Source organism: Nomascus leucogenys, chromosome 18 (genome assembly GCF_006542625.1).
Source record: "Nomascus leucogenys isolate Asia chromosome 18, Asia_NLE_v1, whole genome shotgun sequence".
Taxonomy (NCBI): Eukaryota; Metazoa; Chordata; class Mammalia; order Primates; family Hylobatidae; genus Nomascus; species Nomascus leucogenys.
Window position 1 is genome coordinate 10,618,896 of NC_044398.1, and position 21,848 is coordinate 10,640,743.

At 37.8% G+C, this 21,848-nt stretch overlaps 1 long non-coding RNA gene across 1 annotated transcript; it reads right to left on the reverse strand.

Moving 5' to 3' along the window:
• Window positions 1–116: 116 nt before the first annotated feature.
• LOC115831285 lies at window positions 117–18,532 on the reverse strand. The gene is made up of 3 exons (XR_004026808.1): window positions 18,441–18,532; window positions 7,374–7,380; window positions 117–128 (listed from the first exon to the last, which is right to left on the reverse strand). It is a non-coding gene; the product is annotated as an uncharacterized LOC115831285 (long non-coding RNA).
• Between the last annotated feature and the right edge of the window lie 3,316 nt (window positions 18,533–21,848).

Here is a 21,848-nt window from a genome sequence, read left to right on the forward strand (position 1 = left end):
AGAGAGAGAGAGAGACACACACACCCTCACACACACAGAAATAAGCTACAGACTGCTGACAAGTCTCCGAAGCCTTCCCAGGGGCTGATTTGCTGCTTCTAGCAGGCTGGGAAGCTGAATGTAAATTGCTCTCCATGCTGCTAGCCTCCCATACTAACACATGTGTTGAATGCATCAGGGCATACCGGAGGAGGCAGTTGGGAGAGTGATAAAAGATCAGGTTACTTGGTTTGTAAAAAAAACACTCAATGATTCAAACAATAAAAGAGACCTACCACTACTGGAGAAGTCACATCACAGGCTAGATTTTCTCCATGATTACTTCTTTTTTTTAATGTGACATGCAAAAAAGATGCCAATCTTCACCCAAGGATTTCTAATGCAGGGTTAATGACGGAAAGCCCCATACCCAATTTGCCATGATTCATATTTAATCATTGGTTTCCTTCCATGAATACCAACCAACCAACCAACCAACCAAAAAGAAACTCTCCAGAATATTCAGGAAATACTAAGAGCAAAGCTGCTGTCTCTGTGGCAGAAACATTCTGTGCTTCTTGACTATGTTTAGGGCAATGCAGGTCTCAGATCACATTACACACTCCCCAGCTGCCCTGGCCACACAGTGTGCCCACACTCCCCACTGCACACCATCCTGAGCCCCAGGAATCTGGATATTTTCTGAGTATCTGGGGTATTTCACACCTGGGTGGAAACCCCCTCACCACGCCTTCCATCCATTTAACCACAGCCAAATTACTATTATGAGCTGTCATTTAAGCATCTTTAGAAGCATGCCAGATACATTCTGATTCAGGAAAGAATAAAGTTCTAGGAGCAACCACAGACAAGCACTAAGATGAAAACAGAGCACTTTGAGCAGATAACTGACACAGGTACAGGGTGAGAGTGGGGTAACAAGTGGGAAAGGGAGAAAGAAGGGGAGAGAGGGTTCAGGTCCATTCCTAGGGGTTGGGAGCCAGGAATAAATCATATTAGTTCCACACACACAACATTTTTATTCAGGAGACATAGCATTCAAATGAATATTAACTTTTTCAGGAGAAATGGGATTCAAATGAATGTAAAACACAGTCATACAGGAAAAAGCAAGTCACAGAGGGCTAATTTTTCAGTAGTATGTGTGGGGGGACTTAACAATGGTTGAGGACATGATGCTAAAATATTAAACCAAAAGAACAGATCCGTTTAGGCTGAAATCGTCCCCATTTTTTACCTAACATATAAACGGGGTTTGTGTCCCTATTCAACCAAGATTCCTTCTCCTACACCTGAAACACCAGTCCCGGAGAAAGACATGAGTTAGAGGGATGCTTAGATGCTTTACCCAGGGCTGAGCAGGCCAAGCATAGGGATTCAAGTGACATGCTGGGAGAGCCACGTGGATTTTACCAACCACAGGGCAGCTATTTGAGCTACTTTCTATTTGAGGTGTGTGCATTAATTATAATAATACACATCTCAGTAAGTCTGGGATGGCCAGAATTCTGAATGGTGTTGGGCATCTAATCATCATGTTCTACATTTCTGCTCAGACACTGAATTGCTATTTAACCACTGTTTCCATTTTCTGCCACTATTCAGTAACGTTCCTCTTGTCATGCAATATAAAAGGTAGAACATCTCAAGATGGCAAAATAAACCTTTCAAGTTCTTCAGTGATTCAACCCTTGCTCATCTTCAAAACACAGGGAAATCTGCGGAACTGGGAGTACCTTTACTGCTTCTACCACTCATTGACTTCAATCGGGTGAACCTTGTTTATTAGTCGTGTGTCTTTTGAGAGATGAGGGTGAGGTAGGTGCTTTATACAAATTCTTCATAAGCTGAAGAGTCTAAGCAGGTGGATTCAATTTCGACTTTCCCACCTAAATCTTGACATTCTTCACTAGGTAAGCAACAGAGATAGTACATCCACCTAAAGTAATTTGTCTATAGTAGATTCCAGGCAGTAGCATTTACCTCCCAAAAGAAGCCTTTGTCAACAACTATTTACTGACTATCCAAAGAGCATGGGCCTCTTTCTTTAAAAACAAAAAACAAACAAAAACAACAGAGGGGGTACAAAAATTGAGATTAAATTTAGTTCATTTACATAAAAATTTACAAGTTAATTGGGATTATAAAATATACAAAATACAATTAACATATGTCTAGCCAAGGGCATAGCACAAGAATATGTTTGAAGAAAATGTCTTTATAAAATTTTTTTAAACTGTAAACGTGTGTTTAAATTAATGTAAAATTTAGGAAATTGATCAAATAAACATGAATTGGCAGGAAATGAATGAACCTGTGACTACGGGTAGTTGTTTGCCCATTTATTTGATAAAGCATGATCTTGGCTGTATTCATTTGTATATGTAAGGTTCGTATTACAAGCTGAAGTGCTCTCTGCTGGTTGGAAAAAAAAAAAAGGACGTTTAAAGACTGGATTATATGGCAAAATTCTACAAAAGATCATTTTAAGAAGGAATTATTCTTCCTGATGAGGAACTTGTAACTTTGAATAATATTTCAAGATGTCACATTGTTTAATCAGGTCTGACAGAAAACCCAATTTTGAAAAATATGTTTAAAATATGTCAAATTATTTAGATAGCAAAATGTATCATTTAAAGTTATAATTTAATAATGAAACTATGTGGCATATAACATGTTTTATGTCCATTTTCTGTAACTTAATAAGTTCCAGACTTTTTAAAAGAAACAAATAATTACATCTCTGAAACCATGTTAATGCAAAAAGAGCTCCTGTGCTAGAGTTAAGGCCTTAAATCATCACAAAATCAATGGTAATTTAATTTCTAACAACGTAAAAACATATCTTCACTTTATAAAACAGGACAAATTTCATTTAGAGGTTGAAAAATTAAAACAACTTACCTTTAATAGAAAAGGTATTACTTATTATTATTTAATGATGTTTCTCTACACCTCTACTCTAGAAACATGCATTCAAAGAAATAATGATTGTTCTAATATGCCCAAAGGTGTACCAGTGCATTTTAAATTAAAATTGCTCTGTGTAAAAGAGTAATTTGATTGACCTAAAAACAGTCTAGGGGTGATTACTTGTTTCAAAAATGTTAAATGTTAACTACTTTGCAGCGGTAATCTCTTTTCCACCCAAATTATAAAATTCCCTCAGCTCTTGGGGAAGTTAAATTTAACCTAAGAAAAAACATAAGCTGAATACATAGAAAATATCAATTTGGATGCCAAGCTCTATCAGTTCACCAAAGAGGAAAACACGACTGGATTATAATGTTCCCACACTTAACTCCACAGAATTCACTGCCTACTTAGAGTTCACTCCCAATAGAAGTCATCATAAACTAGTTGATACAGACCTGAGACTGTTCTATTTTTAAAGTAAATAACTCGCATAAGAGGACACCAACCAGGGCCAACTGAAGTCTCGTAGAACAGATCTATTTTTAAAACAGAAAGTAGCTTGCCATAGAAGAAATAACAGGGTTGGGGTTATTAGGCAGCGAATTTTTTAAAGCTATCTTCTGCAAAAAATTCACTTGAAAACACTAACACTGAATACAATTGTTTGACTGACATGAAGGTATGTCATATTAAAGGTGAAACAAAATGAAGCAACAATCTTCCATTGATGTTCAGCAGAAATGCCTATATGAATAGGCTAATTTTATTTTTAAGGTTAGGACGTCATGCAGTTACTGTAATTTACACTGCTAGTTGGCAAGCTAAAATAGTTACTAAATCTTACTAACAGCATTCCCTTGATATCATTCCTCAATGTTTAAAATACTTGTAAAAGTGAAAGACAAATCCACAGGCAAATATGCTGTTTTTTCTGGAAACAAAGGAATCTTTAGAGCTGAGTGAAACACTGAGATGCTGTGCCCTCTTCCTCCACCTGTGGCAAGGGTTTCCCCTGAGTCACCTAGCCAGTTCATAGCATAGCTGGGACCAGAGGCAATTCTACCAACTGCTCTGAAGAGCTTTCTTTGCACTACACCAGTATCTCCCAGAGAATGTCAAGTTAGCAGTGAAATTTGAGATGATATTCAATTGTAAACAAACTTATCCTTAATAGTTGTGCATTTACTTTCAATTTGAAAAAGAAAAAAGTAACTAGGCTCCATCAGGTGCATTTCATGAAAACTTCACTGTGGGGTTTTGGTATTTACTTCGCACTACTTTGTGCAAATGCCATCAGAGAAGGGAACAGTACAAAGAGAGTGAGAGGAAATAGGTGGCCATTCTTCTTCCCACAGAGCTGGCATGCCTTAGGCTAAGGATGGTCTTGGAGTTAGTTCCACCACATCCACCAGTACTCTTTCATTCTCCTGCTTGCCCACTATCTCAAGTGAAGTTCCTGGGGCCCTAAACTTCTAGGCCATAGAAAAGATTTACAAATACTAAAGCATCAGAGTATAATTGTATTGATATGGTTTGGCTGTCTCCCCACCCAAATCTCATCTTGAATCCTAGTAGCTCTGACAATTCCCACCTGTTGTGGGAGGGATGGGTGGGAGGTAACAAATCATGGGGGCAGGTCTTTCCTGCACTTTTTTTTATGATAGTGAATAAGTCTCATGAGATCTGATGGTTTTATAAAGGGGAGTTTCCCTGCACAAGTTCTGTTATTCTCTCTTGTTTGCCACCATGTAAGATGTGCCTTTCTCCTTCCACCATGATTGTGAGGCGTCCCCAGCCATATGGAACTGTGAGCCCATTAAACCTCTTTTTCTTTATAAATTACCCAGTCTCAGGTGTGTCTTTATCAGCAGCATGAAAACAGACTAACACATGTATGTATAAAAGTCATTATGTTTTATAAAATGTCTTGGTATTTTTAATGTGATGAAAGCATCTGAAGAAACATGCTCTATATATTAGGCTTCTAGTCTTCTTTGATTCTTCATATTGAAAAATGATCACAGTGACACCGGTCCATCTTCTTACAGCAACTGGAAATTCATGTAGGTGTGGGGCATAAGGTGAAGCAGAATGAGATTGTGAATTGAGTTGCAATTTCCAACCCATCCTCAAATATCTACAATGATTTTTGCCATATCTAATGATCATTTGTAAACTAAGATAGAAATTTTTAAACCTAGCTTAACTGTAAGCAACACTATTTTGTGACAGTATGGTTTTGATACACTAGATTCATTTTTGACAATGCATTGAACCCTTCAACCAGGTCCATAGTAGGATTTTCCTGTTTTGTTCCGAGTTTTCTTTCTTTCCTGGTTATTCAGCCATATGCCCATTAAAATGCAATGATATAATAAAAGTACATTAGTAAAGTAGGGAGAGACAGAATGTTCAAAGAGACATAGCCGGTAAATGCATGGTTTGCTTTTTGTTTATTTGCTTCCTTGAACCTTTGCATTTTTGTTGGTTATGGTTTTTTGAGCAGTGTAATTTTCTTTCACTGGGCTAACAATTTTCTCTAGAGGCCTGGTGATATTTACATGACAGATATACATTCTTTTGTGAGGTGAGGAACTGATGAGTCATTCCTTTGAGCTTCCCTAAATCCATGTGTTTTACTTAATAATAATAAAGATCCTAAATGATTTTAAAAGAACGATGATGATAGAATCTAAAGATATTCCCTTGCTTTGTAAAAGGTAATCTCCAGCAATGCTCATATTAAAATGACTAAGAACTATGGCTGCTTATATTTGAGCCCACAGTGAAATAGGGTCAGTAGTTCTGCTTGGCTTTCTTTTATTGCTGTGGAAAAGTCGTACAAAAGATGGACAGATACAGCTCCACTGGAGTTCTTTATTATCAAATATCCATCCAACATAGCAGCTTCCCAACTCTCCCTATTCCAACAACATAGAACTATCAAGACCCTTATTTGTTCATCTCCTAAAATAAAAGGGATTAGAAAAGGAATTAGACTTTTTAAAATTTTAACTTAAATGATATTTCCTAGTATCTTAAAACTTTATTCTAATCTTAATGGTACCTTGCCTAAGACCAACATGATATAATGATGAGTATGTCTGGATATCTGTTACCTTTTATTTGGTTTTGCTTAATAATTGTTGGCATAGATGCCTGAAATCATTGGTTCAAGGAACAGGAGAAAAAAATGAGCTTAAAAGATTTTTCTGGCCGGGCGTGGTGGCTCACGCCTGTAACCCCAGCACTTTGGGAGGCTGAGGCAGGTGGATCATGAAGTCAAGAGATCGAGACCATCTTGGCCAACATGGTGAAACCCCGTCTCTACTAAAAATACAAAAATTTGCTGGGAGTGGTGGCACGCACCTGTAGTCCCAGCTACTCAGGAGGCTGAGGCAGGAGAATCACTTGAACCTGGGAGGCAGAGGTTGCAGTGAGCTGAGATTGTGCCACTGCACTCTAGCCTGGTGACAGAATGAGACTTTGTCTCAATTTAAAAAAAAAAAAAAAAAAAGATTTTTCTAGTTGCAAAATAAATAAATAAATAAATAAATACATACATACATACATAAAATAAAGGAGAATAGGAGAAATTACAATGAAAGAGGAAGGAGTTGTTGAAGTGGGGAGTTTGTGGAATGAAGATTATGCAAGCTGTCCTAAGAAGCTCCAGCCTTGCCTGTACCCTCACCTGTGACATCAAAATATTGCCTCCGCCCCATGATCAAAAATGATACTGACATTAAAACCAGGACCAGGTTCTGGCCAATGATATTTTCATCATGTCATTATTAACCCTCAGAGTAGATGGAAGTGATAATTATAAAGTTAAGGTAACATCCTTAATTTTAAAATAGGTTTATACTGATTGTCGTATAGTCTTCTGGACTTGTCATGGTCCTTGACCCAAGTTTCTCCAACCAAATAACTGAAAACACATATTCCTCTTAAAGTGACGGACTGCAGGACAATGTCAACCTTTTATAATTATCCTTTAATTATTTGTAATATTGATGCTTTTGACACACAATTATGCCCCTAATCTTAAATGATTCATACATTTAAGACACGGTAAAATGATTCAGAAAATCCTGTAAGAATCAGCAGTGAAAATGACATTCCTCTGGGGTTTACCATTCATTATCAATCTAAACATTCCTCAATGAGGTATAAGGATGTGGGTTTGCTTATAACCTCATCAACATAAGTTAGCAACAATCTTTTGTCATATTTACCAAATTGATAAGAAAAAAATATGCTGTGTTTTAATTTGCATTTCTTTGGCTGGTAGAACACTCTTCATATTTCTTCACATTCTTCATATTTGCTAATAACTTTCATTACTTATTTCCTATTTTGTAAATTTTATTTTCATGACTATGCTTAGTCTATCAAGATAATCAATGAGGATGGACTTATGTTTAGGTCTAAGAAACAGAGGACTAAAGAACACACAGCCTCTATTCTAAACCAAAGTGAGAAATGAATAAGTGATTGGAGAGCCACAGGTGATATCTAAATAAGCTTCTATAAAGTCCTGTTCAGATGACAGCCAGCATATAAACACCATGGTTTCTTTGGTATACTGTCTTTAGCTAACTCAAACCTACCACTGCTATTATAAACATATTCAAATTTTGCCCTTTTCTAACCTCCTCTGTAAAAGAATTTTAAAATAAGAATTTTCCATGTAAATTAAAGTTAGCTTGAGACAATTAATCATTATATGATTCTGTATGAAAATTTATTTATCCTCTGGGATTACTCACTACAAAATCCTCCAAAGTTATTAAGAAATCTCTCCAAATAATTAACCTCAGTATACAAGTATTCTTTATTATTTAATTCTTGTAACATAGCGTATAAAATTTTTTTTTCACTAAAACAAACCCAACTTTTATACTGACTTTCACTTACAAACTAAAGATATGCTCACTCAGAAACTGAAAATGTCCCCAAATAACCAAAAAGAACACCTTCGCAGGGAATCTGGCCTAGCCCAGCTGTCCAGGCATTTTTCAGGCTTGAAGTGTGGAAAAAATTATGAAATAAATGAACTACAAGCTTGCTTTCTCTACCTATAAGGGAGAAGACAGAGTAGTCAAAGAGGGTCACATCTAGGTCCAGGCAAACTTTTATCATCTTTGAAAATGCTACCCCCAATATTCTGACGCAGTACAATAATCTGAAACTTAATAAACATGCATAGCTCTTGGCACAAAGCTTATATCAACTCATATGTATATCTTAGGTGCCAGCACAGGGCCTGGTACAGACAAGGTGCATTATAAATACCGTCTGAATCAACGAATTGACAAGCAACAGAGTTACAGAGTTTTGTGTCATGCTGGACATTGTCCTACACTAAAAGTGTTATTCTATCTAAAAACTGAAGCCCCATTTTACAATTTGATAGGGTATGAGAGACAGCATTGACACAGAAACCTCAGCAGGCCACTTCTCACACACCACCAAACTATAAAGGTCGTTCATAATGTGCATTTGTCTGATGATTAGGGGTACCAAGCATCTTTACACACATCTGTTCAACATTTGTATGTCTGCTTTTGAAAACTGCCTATCCAGGTATTTTGCCCTTTTTTTTTTTTTTTTTTTTTTTTTTTAAAGACAGAGTCTCGCTTTGTCGCCCAGGCTGGAGTGCAGTGGTGCAATCTCAGCTCACTGCAAGCTTTGCTGCCCGGGTTCAAGTGATTCTCCTGCCTCAGCCTCCCAAGTAGCTGGGATTACAGGCATCTGCCACCATGTCTGGCTAATTACTATTTTTTTTTTGTAGTTTTTAGTAGAGATGGGGTTTCATCATCTTGGCCAGGCTGGTCTTGAAATCCTGACATCGTGATCCACCTGCCTCGGCCTCCCAAAGTGCTGGGATTACAGGCGTGAGCGACAGTGCCCGGCCATTTTGCCCATTTTTTAATCAGCTTATTTGCTTTTTTGCTGTTGAGTTGTTGGAATATATTTTAGGAATTAGAAGCCAACATGAGAAAAGGCTGCAGCTTACTACTCACAATAGCAAAGACTTGGAACCAACCTAAATGCCCATCAATGATAGACTGGATAAAGAAAATGTGGCACATATACACCATGGAATACTATGCCGCCATAAAAAAGAATGAGTTCATGTCCTTTGCAGGGACATGGATGAAGCTGGAAACCATCATTCTCAGCAAACTAACACAGGAACAGAAAACCAAACATGGCATATTCTCACTCATAAGTGGGAGTTCAACAATAAGAATGCATGGACACAGGGAGGGGAACATCACACACTGGAGTCTGTCGGGGGTTGCGGGTCTAGGGGAGGGATAGCATTAGGAGAAATACCTAATGCTGATGACGGGTTGATGGGTGCAGCAAACCACCATGGCACGTATATACCTACGTAAAAAACCTTCATGTTCTGCGCATGTATCCCGGAACTTAAAGTGTAATAATAATAATAATAATTATTATAATAATAATAATGATGATAAAAAGAAAAGGCTGCAGCTTGTCCAGAATCACAAAGTGACCTTGGGGCAGTACATCTATCTGAGGCAGTACATCTTCCTGAGGCATTTCTACTGAAGTTCTAATTGTTTCCTGCATTTTCCTTCCTTCTTCTCTTTTTGTCTGAAACTCAATGTTGCCCCCATATAATAGATTTCTACACATTCCCAATCCAGTTTGACAAATATTCATTATGCCTGTAATATGTGCCAGAGCTGAGCAAAGGGCTGAAGAGGCCAAGGTCACCAAGGCCCAATGGGACTTGAGGCAGATGTCCCACCTCAAGGTCACTATGTGGCTCTGGACAAGCCACAGCTTTTTCTCATGTTGGCTTCCGATTGCTAAAATATATTATTTTTATATAATATATTATACAAAACATAAATATATTGATTCCTTCTATATTTTGGATATGAGCCCCTTTTCAGATGTATAGTTTGCAAATATATGTTCCCATTCCGTAGGTTATCTTTTTGTCTTGTTGACTGCTTCCCTCACTGTGTAGAAGCTTTTTCGTTTGATCTTACCACCTCACTCCAGTCACAGTGGCTACTATCAGAATAGCAAAAGATAACAAGTGTTAGTGAAAATGTGGAGAAAAGAGTGCTGGTAGGACTCTAAATTAGTACAGCCATTATGGAAGGAGCAATACGGAAGTTCCTAAAAAAATTAAAAATAGGACTACCATATGACCCAACAATCCCACTACTAGGTATATATCCAAAGGTTATAAAATCAATATGTTGAAGAGATATCTGCAATTCTAGCTCACTGCAGCACTATTCACAATAGTCAAGATATGGCATCAGCCGAAGTATTCATCAGGAGATAAATGGATAAACTGTGGTACATATGCACAATGGAATACTATTCAACCATAAAAAAAAGAATGAAATCTTGTCATTTGCAGCAATGTGGATGAATCTGGAGAATATTACCTGAAGTGAAATAAGCCAGGCACAGAAAGAGAAATACTATGAGATCTCACTCATATGTAGAATCTAAAAAGTTATTCTCATAGAAGTAGAGTAGAATAATGGTTATCAGGGAAAGGCAAGAAAAGAGGGAAAGGGGATAGTGAGAGATTGATCAATGGTATAAAGCTATAGTAAGATAGGAGGAATAAGTTCTGGTGGCATAGTAGGATGATTAGAGCTAAGAACAACGTATTATATATTTCCATATAGCTTACAGAGAGGTTTTTTTTTTTTTTCTTTTTCTTTTTGAGACGGAATCTCGTTCTGTCACCCAGGCTAGAGTGCAGTGGCGCGATCTTGGCTCACTGCAATCCGCCTCCTGGGTTCACGCAATTCTCCTGCCTCAGCATCCCGAGTAGCTGGGATTACAGGTGCACACCACCACGCCCGGCTAATTTTTTGTGTATTTTTAGTAGAGACAGGGTTTCACTATGTTGGCCAGATTGGTCTCGAACTCCTGACCTCGTGATCCGCCCGCCTTGACCTCCCAAAGTGCTGAGATTACAGTTGTGAGCCACTGAGCCCAGCCACAGATATTTTAAATGTTCTTATCATAAAGAAGTGATGTTTAAGGTGATGATATGTTAGTTTTCCTAATTTGATCTTTACATAATTTACACATGTATGGAACCATCACATTGTACCCCAAAAATATGTATGATTATGTGTCAATCATTTTTAAAAAGATGATGATTCTTATTATCTTAAACCATCCCTTTCCTTAACCTTAGCCCATCTCATCCTAATTATGACCAACTCCCTCTACCTCCACTTCTCACCAGAAGTTCAGAGGTAGGTGAGAGGAAGATTGGGAATTAGGGTTAAGAGGTCCATAGGCTGGACCAATTATTTGGTTGTTTTTAAGCTAAGTAGTAAATGACTTATTATTAAGATGACATCAGAATAGCTATCTGGTGTCAAAACCATGTCATCAAAATGTCCTTAGCATTTTGATTATAGAAGGAACAATAAGGACGAGTCTGGGTGTAATGGCTCATGGCTGTAATTCCAGCACTTTGGGAGGCCAAGGCAAAAGGATTGCTTGAAGCCAGGGGTTCAAGGCCAGCCGAGGCAACAAAGAAAGACTCCATCTCCACCAAAAAAATTAAAATTAGCCAGGTGTGGTGGCGAGTGCCTGTAGTCCCAGCTACTCAGAAGGCTGAGGCTAGAGGATCACTTGAGCCAGGAGTTTGAAGCTGCAATGAGCTATGATTGCACCACCACACTCCAACCTGGGCAATAGAGCAAGACCCCATCTCCTAATGAAAACAACAACAACAACAAAAATGAAGAATATCAAAGTGTACAAAAGACACATAACAAAGCCATGTAGGTCCTCTAATCTACGCCTTTCCTAAGGCGTTTCTACTGAAGTTCCAATTGTTTCCTGAATTTTCCTTCTTTCCTCTCTTGTTGTCTGAAACTCAACAATGTCTTCACACAGTTAGACTTACACATTCCCAATCCAGTTTGACGAATATTCATTAAGTATCTAGTATGTGCCAGAGCCAAGCAAAGGGCTGAAGAGGCCAAGGTCACCAAGGCCCAGTGGGACTGGTAGATGTACTGCCTCAAGGTCACTATGTGGCTCTGGACCAACCTCAGCCTTTTCCCACATTGGCTTCCAATTCCTAAAATGAAGGGGCATTGGATGTCCTTCAGGATCTCTAAAGTCCTGTTTTAGTTCTAAAATTTTCTGATCCTGTGACAGTCCCTATTACAGCAGCCGGCATTACCCTAACATATACTGAAATTAGTATCTTCAAGCGAGATCCTGCCTAACAAATATCTAAAATTGACCTAGCAGTCGGGCAGCAAGGAAATGGATGCTGCATGCTGGAGAGTTAGAGAGCCTTGATGTATACAGGTGGTGAAACACTTGGTAAACCTGGCCTGCAGTAACTTGAAAGGCGGCCTGCATGCTTGTTGTGCCTGTAAGTTTTAGGTATATTGGTTGTTATTGTCAACATTTGGCAAAGTTTTGGAAGCAAGAGATGAGCTTAGGCAGAAATTATGAAAAAGTTTAAGTATAGGATAGAGAACATTCAGAAATTTGGGGACTTGCAGAAGTGAAAAGGCTGAGTGCCCCCAAAGACCCCAAAGAGTAAGATAGGATACTGAGAACAACTTTGAAGGACAAAACCCATTGAGATTTAGCCCTGGAACAAAGGTCAGATTAGGAATATGTCTTTTTCCCTATCACTTCAGGTGACATATAATAGCTACCTCTAAATGAGAGATATAGCCAAGGGAATTAGGAAGTAAAGGAAACAATAAGGTTTGGTAGTTATACCTTGACAGACCTTTGAGTGAGGTTATTGGCAAATGGAACTAACTGGAAGAATATAGATTAGACATGTACCAAGGTGAAGAAGTGTATTACTAGGCTGGGTGCAGTGGCTCACTAATGTAATCCCAGCACTTTGGGAGGCCATGGTGGGTGGATCACCTGAGGTCAGGAGTTTAAGACCAGCCTGCCTGACATGGTGAAACTCCATCTCTACCAAAGATTCAAAAATTAGCTGGACGTAGTGGTGGGCACCTGTAATCCCAGCTACTCGGGAGGCTAAGGCAGGAGAATTTATTGAACCCAGGAGGCAGAGGTTGCAGTGAGCTGAGGTCACACCATTGCACTCGAGCCTGGGCGACAAGAGTAAAACTCCTTCTCAAAAAAAAAAAAAAAGACTGATATTTTGAGTGTTAAAAAAGGGAAAAAAAAACTTAGAATTTTCAAAGTTACCTTCAAATTTGCAAGGGTAGGAAGCAGAATGCAAGAGATGTATAGTTTCCAAAGATGGCACAGTCTTCAATAATCACTTTAAATGTGAACATGGATGAAAATGGATAAGAATTTTCCAGAGTAGTGACAAAGGCTACAGAGAGCAATCAGCAGGGAGTTCCTCTCAGAGGGTAGAATTTGAGTCTAATCAAGAAATTTCATTCAATGTCAGAGCAGAAACACTTCATAATGTATACCCAACAGTAGCCCAAAATTTCTATGGACCAGTGACAGCTGTGGCTCACCTTCGCTTTTCCAAATGGGAGCTTTTTTGTGGTTGTCTATCTTTACCCCACCACTATATATTTATTTAATGTGATGGAAGATACTATACCTTGAGCCAGATGCAGTAACCAACTGAGACTTCGGATTGACTCTGGAGGAGTAGAGGAGGGCATATGATTTGTGGTGACAGAAGAGCTGGTCTCTGGCCGAGGCAGCTTGACATCCAACCAAGATGTGTGCTCTGCTTCTACAGTATATTGTACAATGTGTATTCTATACAATGTACAATATCTATACCATAGATATTGTAGCCAGGGGCTACATTTAGTACCATGTTGCTTTGAGGTGGGACCACATGACTAATAAAAAGTAGAAATTGCATGTATCACCTCCAAAACAAAGTAGTTAAAACATAGGTATCTGTCCACTTTCCTTTTTGTATTTTTCCACTGAAAGGACAGGATTCTGAGCCACTAGGGGTTATGGGTAGCTGTAAGATAAAAGGTTTCTGGGTCTGCAAATTACTGCATGGAAGACTGTCTGCCAATATATTAGGTGTATTGGTCCATTTTCAAACTGCTATACAGAAATATCCAAGACTGGGTAATTTATAAAGGAAAGATGCTTAATTGACTCACAGTTCTGCATGGCTGGGGAGGCCTTGGAAACTTACCATCATGGTGGAAGGGGAAGGGAAAGCAAGGACTTTCTTCACATGGCAGCAAGAGAGAGAAGAAAGCATGTGTAGGAGAACTATCACTTATAAAGCCATCAGATCTTGTGAGAACTCACTCACTCTCAAGAGAACAGCATGGGGGAAACTGCCCCCATGGTCCAATCACCTCCTGCCAGGTTTCTCCCCTAAACACCGGGCGATTACAATTTAAGATGAGATCTGGGTGGGGATACAAAGCCTAACCATATCATTAGGTGAAGATAAACTCGAATTACATTAAGCCACTGAGATTATGGCTACTTTCATTAGAGTTTCCCTAACTAATTCCTTAAGCTTAAAACTCGAGATGCCCAGGTGCGGTCTCTAAAAGCATTTATTCACCTCCAAAAACCTTGTAGAAATGGCTGATTCAAGATCTGGAGCAGAGAAATGTAAGATGAGCCTAGAACATCTTGGCACTACAGAAAGCAAGGAAGCTGTCAAAATCCACTGCAGTCATGGACTCAGTGCCAACTTAAAGAGGCTTCCAACTAGCCAGAGTGAGGCATCAAAAACAGTAATAGATAGAATGTATTAAAATACATTTAACAGGTTTAAATCCAGATATTATAATAATACTTTAAAAAATACCCCAAAACATTATTTATCTTCCGAGGATACCTCAGGGAACTAACCAACCATACTACTAAATAAGGAAAAAATCAAATATTAATCTTGTCTTTGCTTTAGAAACTGTATCTCAAAGTAACCAAATTGTCGATAAAGGCAAGTTTTTCTATGGCAAAATATTCCAGGTAATAAATTAAGAAAGAATGACAGTTTTAGAATTTTTGCGATCCTAATGAAATGATGGATCAAAGCAATCATCATCAATGGCTGCTAAACCTATTAGCTGAAAATTTGTTAGGGAACTTTATAATGGATGGATGGTCCAAGCTAATAATGCACAAACATGTTCACCAATGTTAACATCACAAAAAGAGAGACAGCTAGACAGCATGTGTTTTTACAGGAAAGCACACAATAGCACCTATGAAATATTCCTAGCAAAAAAAAATTAAATATAAATCTGGTTGAGTTTCTCAGTTTTTTATTATTATTATTATTATTTGAGATAAATTCCCACTTTGTCGCCCAGGCTGGAGTGCAATGGCGTGATCTCAGCTTACTGTAACCTCTGCCTCCCAGGATCAAGCAATTCTTTTGCCTCAGCCTCCCAAGCGGCTGGCATTACAGGTGAGTGTCACCACACTTGGCTAATTTTTGTATTTTTAGTAGAGACAGGGTTTCAACATATTGGCCAGGCTGGTCTCAAACTCCTGACCTGACCTCATGATTCACCTACCTTGGCGTCCCAAAGTGCTGGGATTACAGGCGTGAGCCACAATGCCTGGTTTGTTTCTCAGTTTAATTATTATTATAATTATACAAGAAATGCAGGAGATAGAGGCACATGATAACCAATATCACAGGGATGCAACCAGCAAAATCTAAACTGTGAGAAATTCTAAGAACAAATTACCTAATTCTCTCAAAAAATATATTACAAAGGGGCTGGGTGAGGTGGCTCATGCCTGTAATCCCAGCACTGTGGGAGGCCAAGACAGACCAGGAGTTCAAGACCAGCCAGGGCAACATAGTGAGACCTTGTCTCTACAGAAAATAAAAAAAACATAGTCAGGCATGGTTGTACATGCCTATAGTCCCAGCTATTCAGGAGGCAGAACTCAGAGGATGGCTTAAACCCAGGAGGCTGAGGCTGCAGTGAGCCATGTTCGCGCCACTGCACTCCAGTCTGGATGACAGAGTGAGACCCTGTCTCAAAAACAAACACCAAAATAAATGAACAAAAATATATTACAAGGGGGAAAGGGAAGAAAGAGGAGGTCTGTTGATTAAGAGACTTAAGCCTATCAACCAAAGGCAACATGTACATCTTGATTGTATCCTGACTCAAACAAGTCTATTATTTTAAAAAAAGATAATTTCAGAAATACAAACATTTAATGTTTGATGATATTAAGATTCTTAAATTGCTGGTGTGATATAGCATTTTATTAAGGATACTGAAATTACTTATGGATTGTCAATGATTCTAAAATTCTACTTTCGGGTAAATGGGGATAGAGTTACAGATGAAAAAGAAATTAGCTACCAGTTAAAATTGTTGAAGCTAGACTAAAGGTTACATGGAGGTAATTATCTTATTCTAATTTTGCATATATATGAAATTTTCCATGATGAAAAGTTTAGGCAAAATAACAATATCAACCTCATATGAGCTCTTAATAAGTCTGATCCCAAAATCCAAATGCCTAGCAAATATTTATGCACCTTCTATATGCAATGGCATCATATAAACATGGTTTTTGTGTCTGTTATAATCAACTAAGTTACCGATAGACTTTTTTTATGTTCAAGGTAGCACATTGACTTGGCTCATTAACCATGTGGATGACAACTGAAGTCACAGATGACTGTGGCTTGAAGCAGGATAAAACTGGCAACATACAGCATGAAAGAAGAGAGCTCCTTAATCTCCGTGGCAATGCCTTCATTCCATAAAAACAACAAAACTGGTATAAAGAAAAAAAGGCATTGGTATGCCCAATCACAAATAAAATAATCTTGTAATTCTTTCCTTTCAACAATTATCATTCTGAAAGGTCTTAGATGGAAAAAGATTCCATTGGGTATTATGGATAATTTATCACGACCGTTTTTAAATGTACTATTTCAACTAGCTTCCTTTCAGTATTGCTAAATTGCTATTGGTTTTCCTCTCAACCAATCCTAACTGAAGATATAGCCTTCCTTTCAATTTCCACAATTTCGCCCCTCCCTAATAATTGTTGGCTGCTACTTGGATTTCTAAAAACAGTAGGTGTACTCTTCGAGCCACAAATTCTTTTTTACCTTTACTCTGGATACACTTTATAAAAAGCACATAATGAAAATACACTTTAGACAAGTTTTATTTATTCTATTTCTGTATTTCTCCTTCCAGGTGAGGATCTGAGAACAGTCCAAAACTATTTACTGAAGAATTCATGGCCAACTCTTGGAATCCAGTAACATAATTTAACCCTCCCCTATCCAATATCGTAGCCGCCAGTCATATGTGGGGATTGCACCCTTGAAATGTATTGAGTGTGAATAGGGATGTGCTGTAAAATACACACTGGACACTGAAGACTCAGTATGAAAAAACATGTAAAATATCTCTTCAATAATTACTTATACTTACTACGTGTTGTAATGGTAATATTTTGAGTATGTTTGATTAAAATATGTTATTAAAACTAATTTCATCTCATTCACTTTACTTCGTTATGAGGCTATTTGGGAACTACTTGAAAAGAAAACTGGCCAGGATAAATGGAAATGCCAGTCAACCCACACAAATAATTGGGAACTGAGTGTTTCAGATTTAATGGTTCTAGTTTACTATGTTTTTAACATCAACTTACAAGTGAAGAACAACATGAAGAATGGTTATATATAGCTGCAGTAACATCATAAGTATAGTTCATGAGTCTTTTGCCTAGCCTTCCTCAAAGGTCCTTGTGGCCATTTAGCAGACACGGACACTGGGAAATCTGCGGATACTCAAGTCCCTTCTGTAAAACAGCATAGTATTTTGCATATAACCTACTCACGTGTTCCTGAATACCTTAAATCATCTCTAGACTACTTTTATAATACCTAATACAATGTAGATGCTATGTAAATAGTTGTTATACTGTATTGGTTTTTTACTTGTATTTTTATTGTTGTATTGTTTTTTATTGTTTATTTTTCCGACACCTATCCAATCCACAGTTCGTTGAATATGTGAATGCAGAACCCGTGGATACAGAGGGCCAACTGTAGTTAATGACATTGAAGACGTGCTGAAAACTAGCTGTTATCCCAGATACCTCAAAGAATACACGTGTGCCAGAGAGCAAGAGACACAAAACACAGGGGTAGCAGCAGGTTATTCACAGAAGTGATGACTGGGGTTGGTGTCCAGCAGCGATCACGACCAGCTCCATTAGTAAAGTCCTAACTGGACATTTTCTGGGGCATGACCTTGGCTGTATTATTTAGCTTGCCACATTCTTTGGCTTCTGCCATAATTCCAAGCCTTGTTCTCCAGGCTTCCATTCAAATCTGCAAACTACCCAACATCCTTTATTTTTTTATTTTTATTTTATTTTATTTTATTTTATGGCAGAGTCTTGCTCTGTCAGCCATGGAGTGCAGTGGTGCAGTGGAGCAATTATGGCTCACTGCAACCTTGACCTCCCAGGCTCAAGCAAATATTCTTCAAATGGATGATTTTTCTGCTAAAGTTAGCCAGAATCAGAACCACTATGGAGAACGGTTTGTAGGTTCCTCAAAAAACTAAAACTTGAACTACCATATGATCCAGCAATCCCGCTGTTGGGTATATACCCAAAAGAAAGGCAATCAGTATATCGACAAGATATCTGCACTCCCATGTTTCTTGCAGCACTGCTCACAATAGCCAAGATTTGGAAGCAACCTAAGTATCCATCAACATATGAATGGATAAAGAACAGGTGGTACATATACACAACGGAGTACTATTCTGCTATAAAAAGAATGAGATCCAGTCATTTGCAGCAATGTGGATGGAACTGGAGGTCATTATGTTAAGTGAAATAAGCCAGGCACAGAAAGACAAATATTACATGTTCTCACTAATTTGCACGATCTAAAAATCAAGTCAATTAAAACATGGACATAGAGAGCAGAAGCATGATTACCAGAGACTTGGAAGGATAGTGGAGGCTTGGGGGAGAGGTGGGAATAGTTAATGGGTACGAAAAAATAGAAAGAATAAATAAGACCTACTATTTGACTGCAGTCAATAATAACTTAAGTGTATATTTTGAAATAACAAAGAATGTAATTAGATTGTTTGTAACTTGAAAGATAAATGCTTGAGGGGATGGATATACCATTCTCCATGATGTGCTTATTTCACATTGAATGCCTGTATCAAAACATCTCATGTACCCCATAAATATATACACCTATTATGTACCCACAAACTTTTTAAAAATAATTTAAACATTTAAGACAAAAATAGAAAATAAAGTTAGCCAGAATCAGTTTCTTGTTTGCAACCAGGAACAATATTTTGATTTCAGATTATACAATGTATAGGACAATGAATTAGACAGTAAACACAAAGATTACCATCCTTGAGTGCACACCATAACCAGCCTACTACATGTGAAGTAAGGCATGGAGAAATTGGAGGGGAATCAAGTGAATAATTGAGTAACTGAGTTAATAGAAATTTTGGCTGGGCATGGTAGCTCACGCCTGTAATCCCAGCACTTTGGGAGGCCAAGGCGAGTGGATCACCTGAGGTCAGGAGTTCGAGACCAGCCTGGCCAACGTGGTGAAACCCTGTCTCTACTAAAAATACAAAATTTAAACTAGCTAGGCATGGTGGCAGTCACCTGCAATCCCAGCTACTCGGGAGGTTGAGGCAGAAGAATCACTTGAACTCGGGAGGCAGAAGTTGCAGTGAGCTGAGATCGTGTCACTATATCCAGCCTGGGCGACAGAATGAGACTCCATTTCAAAAAAAGAAAAAAAGAAATTTAGACTGAATTACTTCAAGACAGACTAGAGTTCTAGAGTGTTCCCCTCACACACTCCTTCTGATGGTTCTGGTAGGCTCTTTGAGCTGTTGACTGGCTAAATATAACAAGAAGTTATTGATGAAAGTAACGCTCCACAACGAATCCAGAGAAAACACACCCTAACCTTCTTTCCAAAGGCCTATATCCTGGTGGAGAGAAGGAGTAGAAAGGAAACTCTTTCCCTTTTTCTTCCCTCTTTTTGAAACCTACTTAGAATTTCTGTTAGTCAAGACGCATGAATGACCCCTATGTCTTTGTTGAGAGCAATATCACATAGAAATTTTTAGAGTTGCCAAGGGCTACCTGAAAGATAATTAGCAGTGGCTAGAAAGATAACTGATATTTAAGTGAATACAACAATTAATCTTAAGGATCTTTAAGCACCTATTAATTAACTCTTATTATCATAGGTCCTCCATATCCAAGGAACTGATGACCATTTTCCTCCAACCCTTTTAAGACATTCTGTGCCTGTCCTGTAGCCGGGAAGTAAAGAAATTTGTTTTAATCAAAACACATGAATTATTGCCTTATGTAAAATATTATCCACGGATTTCTATCCCAGGATATCTTGCCTTGATCTCAAAGGACTCACTATAAAGAGAATTAAGTACTTAAGGGCAGGTAATATAGAATAATAAAAGGCAGATTTAGGACAAAATCTTTTTCATGTAGCAAATAAAACATTTTAATCCATAATTAGGAAAATTTTTTTTTTACATCACGAACTTTGAGGTTTCTATTGCTTTCTGGACATTCTCAGTATTTCTAAAAGTAGGAACAACATTTATTCATTTCCTTTAGGAGGCCAAATGTGTATTTACTATAAGAAAATTAAATATGTACTAAAGGTAATTTTGATGAAAGGGTTCTAAGAAAAATACCTCCTGTTCAAGGGAACTGTGGTGAAGTGGATAGTTGCCTCACTCAAGTTTTAAACCATTAATTTTTCTGCTGACAAAAAAAGCTACAAACAGGAAAATGAAGGTATCTACATGGGTTTCTGTGAATGAAATGCCTGTAAGCTTTGACTTAAAAGTGGTTACAGTGAAAGCACATACTTATACATTAAAAATAGATGGCCTGGAACCAATATCTATTTTCCACATGCCCTAAAATGCAAATTAGGATAAGTCACATGTTTACGTAGTCCCATTGAAGCTTCCTTCCCTACATCATTGCACTGGGCAAATGACCGATATTCATAGAAGAGATTTATAGAACTAAAACTTATTAAGGAATTCTCTGTTTTAATTTTCATAATTTTCATATGAAACATGAGAAAAAATTAAAATAATCAGTTTCTCTTCCTCCTCTCTCTTTCCCTGTTCATCTACCCATATAGAAATCTTTCTACCTACCTTTCTATATCTTTCCCCATAATCCTCTCAATGTTTCTTTGTAAAGATTGTTATAGCAGGGACTACAGCCACAAAAAAGACTCACACAATCTTAGGCTAATCCCTGAACTACAGCTTTCACACCCATCATACTAGGCAACAGTTACTAATACAGTGTATGCTACTTGGTCCTTCTGGGGCTTTCTCTAAAAATAATACATTTTTCAGTTAAAGACTTTATGAACTTCTTCTAAAAATCTGGATTATGGCATGTACCTGATTCTTTCCAGCCTTACTCTTTCAAAAATATATTATTTAATCATTCATTACATTTAATAACATTGTGCAAATTAATGTTAACTTACTATCATGCTTTTTGCATTTCAACCTGTAAGCATAAGGATATATGCCTATTTTTACACACACACACACACGACTATATGTGAAAAATATATATATATATAAGAAAAGTAAAATGCAGACACAGAAAATTTTTTATGAGTTTTGCCATTTGTGATCTGTAATTTATCTGCAGAAAATTTACATTCATAGCAATGTTGATTTTTTTCAGGCATTCCTTTGTGAACTATTGCTATGTTATAGCAATAGTTTCACTATGATGAGATCTTTGAGAGATTTACAAGGGTTAGTCTTGCTGGTTGTGCCTGAGTAATACATGTTCTCTGGCTTCCTCACAATCACCTTGCAGGGAATGATGACTGTTCTTTTCAGGCAGCCGTTAGCAATTTCAGCCTG